At 50.4% G+C, this 6,000-nt stretch overlaps 1 protein-coding gene across 4 annotated transcripts in view; it reads right to left on the minus strand.

Annotated features, from left to right (window-relative positions):
- LOC144179100 (Friend leukemia integration 1 transcription factor-like) overlaps window positions 1–3,240 on the minus strand; it is a 107,330-nt gene extending 104,090 nt beyond the window's left edge. Inside the window, exon 1 of one of the 4 annotated variants that reach the window (XM_077707320.1) lies at window positions 2,865–3,240. The gene's annotated coding sequence lies outside the window, so the exon portion shown is untranslated. Of the gene's footprint in view, window positions 1–678; window positions 1,546–2,864 lie in introns of those variants that run through there. The other 3 variants (XM_077707319.1, XM_077707323.1, XM_077707322.1) reach the window with 3 other exon arrangements.
- Window positions 3,241–6,000: the final 2,760 nt, after the last annotated feature.

Genomic DNA, 6,000 nt, shown 5'->3' on the forward strand with positions numbered 1-6,000 from the left:
ACCGCTTTTATACTGCGCGGTTTGATTCAATCCTCCGCCACCAAATTCACCCATTTCTCTACAGCGGTTTCTGCAGAAGCACAATCATGAAATCACAAGAAGGGTCGGAGTCCCTTTCAAACCGACCACTTCGTGCTGTGTGTGGTGCGTGGTATTATTTATCCTTCATCCCGGTTGCTTCCGGTGAAGGCTAGGCTACCCCACGTGGTGATAGAGTTGTGAGGTGAAGTTGACTTCACACGCCAAAGTGGAGGGACGGGGGAGGGGGCGCTCTTCTCTTTGAGAACTCCAAACAGCCGTTTATAAGTATGTTTGCAGCCGTAGCAATTCCAAACGCTATAATTTAGAGCACAAAGCTCCCGTCTTACTCAATGTGCAATTGCAAGAGCTTAAAAAAGATGTGAATCTACAAATTAGTCTATACATGCTCACTACGGGGCGAAGGCAGTGGAAAATGCCGCTCCCCACCGGTTGTCGCCCTAGGGCTGATGCATTGCCATTTCCTGCTAAACGTCACGGCGGCAGTTTACAGAGAGGTCGTTTTCTCGCGACAACTCAATACAGCGCACACGCTGAGACGAAAACCCGGATCTCTTCCCAAGAATAGCGCAACGCACAAACGCCACCGCTCTTCTCCCCACGTCAACCAAAACGGAGAAAGAGATGGATGCGACTTACTGGGCAAATCTGACGCACGCCGCACCTTTCAAAGCCTTTCAAACTTGCCGCCGTCGAAGCCGCTTCTCCGCAGCGCCGCCGCCGGTGGGTGTCCAGTTTCGACGAAGTCCCGCGCGCGAGGAGGATCCGACGCACTCACAAATGTCGCGTACCCGAAAACAAACAAACAAATAGCGACAACAGCGCAGGCAATCGACGTCCAAGCGCCACTTAGTGCAGCAACGCCAAACGTCCACGTGTTTTCAGTGCACGCGAAAGCGAGAGTCCGGCGACGATCGCCACGGGATGTTTTCTCCTCGTGGAAACGCACGCATGAATGAATGAATGGGCTGTCGGACCGCCGGCTACCTACACGCTCGACTTGCCCGCTCCGACGACGGTGCGGCGTTGTTTCGGAGAGGAGGAAAAATGCCTCCAGTCTCAGAGGGTGGTTGTGGCAGGCAAGCGGGGCAAGTTCGGAAGAAGATGAGGCTGCCCTCCAGGACCTCCCCTCTCCCCTCTCTTGTTCAAAGCAACTGCTGCGTCCGGCTCTGAGACAGCAGCACCATTAGCCGCGGCTCGATTTTTGAGTCTACAGTGCAGAGGCCATGCGGGTACGCTTTTTGACCAGTCCCGAAAGAAGGGAACAAAGAAAACAACCCCTAGAGGGGTTGAACTAGCGACACCTGCGCGCGTAATCCCCAAGAATTCGCTGTTTTTGTTCTGGTTTATTTACTGCTCCCGTCTCCCTTCTCTCCGCCTTAGCTTCGCCAGCTCATACAACGGGGGCTTATTCGCGTGAAAACACGTCCGCGCTACTTTCGCTTACGGGTGACGGGAGCGTATCGCAATAACTATAAAGCCCGTTGCCTTCTTACGTCGCAGCCGTCGCGTTCCTTTCCTCCGGTCTCTGCTATTCGCGATAACGTGCGCGAGAGGAGGAGGGAAACGCCAAGGATGCGCAGGTCTGTGTTTGTTTCTGCCAGGTATCAGTGGGAAAGGGCATATCGTGGTAGGCCGTCGCGGACGCGTGCAACGAAACCTCTCTCTCTCTCTCTCTCTCTCTCTTGCAGTGGCGCCGTTATCTTGCCGACGCGAGCGAATACCGAGCAACACTTAATGAGTTAGATAATTAAGAGGACGAAATGTAGGCGAAAGATGTCGTGCGATTGCAGAAGATAGGGTAAGCGACTTCCAGTGAGAGAGGCGGCGGGGAAATGCCCAGGACGAAACGCGAGCCCACATTCTTAGATATGAAGAGGCATTCAGGTATTACCCTTTGTTTCGTTGTTTTTTGTTTGAGCGACAAAATTTTAGATAACGAGCTGCCACAGAATAGAGCTTAAATTTGACTCACTTCGCGAATCCCCCAAAGAATTGTATACTTACGTAAGTATATCAAGTAAATTTTTCTTTAATTCATACATTGCTTCGGAGATTTTCATGATAATTTATTATCTCGCGGCATATTCATGGAACAACCCGTCGCAGTGGCTCAGTGGCTAAGGCGTTGCGCTGCTGAGCACGAGGTGGCAGGTTCGATTCCCGGCCGCGGCGGCCGCTTTTCTGATGGAAGCGAAAAGCAAAAACGTCCGTGTGTACGACATTTCGGCGTACGTTAAAGATCCCCAGGTGGTCAAAATTAATACGGAGCCCTCCACAACGGCGTGCCCCACCGCCTGCGTTGCGTCGGCGCGTTAAAGCCTACGATCAATCAATCAAATCAATGCATTCAAAGAACAAAAAAACAAGGAGGTTTGGCCCAGTGTTTTCACTTCGACTAATAGCAAGCACAACTGTCCATCTCGAGAATTCGAAGGATGTTAATCATAAAGGTCGCAAAGGACCCACATTCACGAAGTACTGAAATAAGTTACAAGTACAATAACTACAAGAAAATGCACAAGTTCATTGAAAATGTGCTTGGATGGAGGCTCATTCATAACGGCCCTTCACACTGCTGATCCCTCTGCCAACACTAAAAACATTTTGAAGAAAATGGCTTCTCAACAACCGAAACCAGAGATCGAGATTCCTCTGTGATGCTATATAATTTAGTTAAAACAGGAAAGTAATCACGCCGATGTAGTTCAAATTCAGTGAAGTAAGATTACATAATAACTTTCTGTGTAGAGATAATCACGCAGTCAACTCGAACCGCAATCCCAACAGCACTGAACCTCACGTAAGTTGTCAGAGGCACTTACCATCGGACTCGGATGATATGTCGCAAGCTCTCAGCGTCCTTGAGCCAGGCTAACAAGCCGATTCGGGCGCCGCAGGAAATAGAGCGCACTGATCCCCCGCCGCGCCCATCGTACTCCAAAAAGCCCCAAGGTCCACCACGCAACCGCGGAAACGATCAGAGCAACGCCACCAACGAAGGTGACACAACACCGCGCCACCACAACCGAAACGCATGCACCCCTCGCCGCGGAGGCTCGCTTGATGGGGGATGACACACATGGCCGCCGGTCTTGGAAAAAAGGCGCGCGGCCGCGAAGCGCACTAAAATTAGCTCCGCCCTTGTTGCATTGCACGGGCACGTGTAATCGTGGTAAGAACGGCTTGAGAGAAGACGCGCAGCAAGAGGGCTGCCGATTGCTTTTTCGCGTTGACACGACCGCTCGGAGGCGAGGAAGGGGTTTACCGAGTCCTGAAACGTTTTTTGTCCCAGAAAGAAGAGCAGGGAATGGCGAACCAAGCCCGCAGCATCGCCACAACGTAGTATAGCGTAGTAGCGCATAAACGAGGAGATAAACAAAGCGGTTTGCATCGCTGAGGGGGTGCGTGTCTCCCACTGCATACTACGCGCGCACTACGCGAGGAGACAGCACGCCCAGCGTACATAGTGCACGCACGACGAGTCACGCTGCCCCCCCCCCCCCCCCCCCCCTCCTCCTTCGCCCATTTTGCATTACGTGGTGCGGCATTCTTCCGCTCTGACTCACCCCACCACACCGCGGCCGACCTTTATTCGTTATTCTCCACGGGCGTACGCAGACGTACAACGCCGCGCCGGGTTTAACGGCCGACGCGGCGGTGGCGGCTTCCTGGAAGTGGTGGGAAGCCGATATCGGCGATGTCGATGTGATTTCCGACAAGCGTGTATACACCTGTAGAGTATGAATTATTTACGTTTTACGGCGGAAGATGTTGCCGCGGTGGCCTTTGAGGCGCGGACACTGCAGAGTTGGAAACGACCGAGCAGACGAGTGTGGGAAGGCGATTGATCATCGACAACTTGTATTATTCCCCCCCCCCCCCCCCCCCAAAAAAAATAATAATAAAAAAATAAAAATTGAGGCACTTTGTAACGCGATGTGTATCGGAAGGGTTTCCTGTGGAAACATGCGTTGGTGCTTCGTGTACGGCTGACGGCGGTTTCCTTAATTTTGGCGGAAAGGTTTATTGGTAGACTATTTGCGTTGGCGCAATGCGCGTGAATTTGATCCTGTTCCAAAATTACCGCGCTATCTCATTAGTTTCCGAACCTGTCTGTTGTAATACGAAACCAGCATGAGTTAGAAGACGCTTAACGCCGGGGATGGTATGACGTTGGTGCCATTAATCAAAGTGAAGTGGAGCGTATGCCCGCTCACGAGGATTGACCGGGATATATGAGTGTCATAAACAGCTAAAAACAACAAAAAAAGTTTGCAGGCGAACACAGCAGCCACCGTCAGAGGTTGCCTGGACTGAGGAGACCCACCACCTCCGACCGGCAAGGACCAAGTCCAAGCTATAGACTTTTCAGAAAATAAACGTTTATTTCTTTTCCTAACGGAAAGGAGACAGACTGAACAGAAGACTATACTTTACGAAAAGTAAGAAGATAAGTGCAGCGAAAGGTTAGCACTTACTAATGCGGCAGCACTTATTTATCACCTCTTGTGGATTAAAAAGGGTACTAGTCTTCATTATTTATAACTATTAATCCAAACCAACTTCGCATGACCTACTATGTCAAGGGATGCTATCGCCTTTGAAACTACTTTGCCGCTGCGGGAGGGTGCGGCCATACTTTATATTCGCAAGTTAAATTGGGAACTATAGGCCCGATCACGAAAAAAAAAAAATACCTGGGTCGGCCTCTTCCCCTGTGTATGATCTACTAAGCATAAAACTGAACTCCATGCATTGCAGGAAATAGAGAAAAACAAGTTCACCTAGGGAGCGTCGTTCGGTTATAGCGGACACGGTAGAGCGAGGAGGAGGAGGAGGAGGAATAAACTTTATTTCAATATTAGTTTTTGTAGTAGTGGCAATGGGGGGTCTTCTCAGTCCAGAAGTCCCTGGGCGGTCGCTGCAAGGCGGGCCCTTTCAACCAGCCGAAGCTGATCGCCGTGGTCCGGGCAGGCTAGCATGCCTTCCCACTGCTCATGGTTGGGGGAGAGAGTAGGGGGGAGGGATGGTGTGTGGGAGCACGCCCAAATCATATGATACAGTGTGCAGGGTTGGGGACAGTACTTGCAGGTGGCGGAGTAGGAGGTGGGATGAATGGCGTGGAGGGGGGTGCCGTGCGGGTAGGTGTTGGTTTGAAGGCGGCGGTACGTGGTGGCTTCTTCCTTAGTCAACTTGTCGTGGGGTGGGGGACGGTAGAGCGAAAATAAAAAAATTTAGGAGGATTATGAAGCATGGGAAGGAAACAAAGATGATGATGGTGATTAATATAAACAAAAGCCAAAAAGGAAGAACATGATAGAAATGGTCATGAAGGAGAAGGAGGAAGATGACGAATGAAAAAGGATGTCGATAAAGAGGATGGTAAAAACGAAAAACACACATTGAAGAAGGGGGAAAGAGGCGGAAGAAGATTAAGTGGGTAAATAAAGACGACGCTGTCCGACGGTATACTTCAAGCACCCCACTGAAGCAACGTCCACAGGCGTCTCGATAAAAAATGCCGCGTCTGGCACTGCATCACCCTCCATTGACGTAATGTAACACAAACTAAGCTAACACAACCTAACGAAGATAAAAAAATAATTTAAAACATCCAAAACATACCAAATTATAACACAGAAAAATAAACGAGGCAATATCAGGACTCGAACCACTGCCCTTGGTAACAGGGGGCAAAGACGGAACATCTACACCCAAATGGCGGACGCTCTGGCCCTGTCAGCCCTGTGTTAAATATTCAAATGTCGTCGGACGGCACTCTAGACACTGCGTAAAGGGAGAGTAAGGGAGTCAGCCATAACTAAAGAGGAGAAAAGGTGAAGAGGGAGGAAGAATGGAGTGAAGAAACAGAAGAGAAAAGGAGATGCAGGTGAGGAAGGACCATGATTACGGGGTGACCGGTAGAAAATGAGAAGAAAGAGAAAAAAAAATTCCCCG

This window comes from Haemaphysalis longicornis, unplaced genomic scaffold (genome assembly GCF_048455015.1).
Source record: "Haemaphysalis longicornis isolate Haplotype H1 unplaced genomic scaffold, Haemaphysalis longicornis Haplotype H1 scaffold_4, whole genome shotgun sequence".
In the NCBI taxonomy this organism is placed as follows: domain Eukaryota; kingdom Metazoa; phylum Arthropoda; class Arachnida; order Ixodida; family Ixodidae; genus Haemaphysalis; species Haemaphysalis longicornis.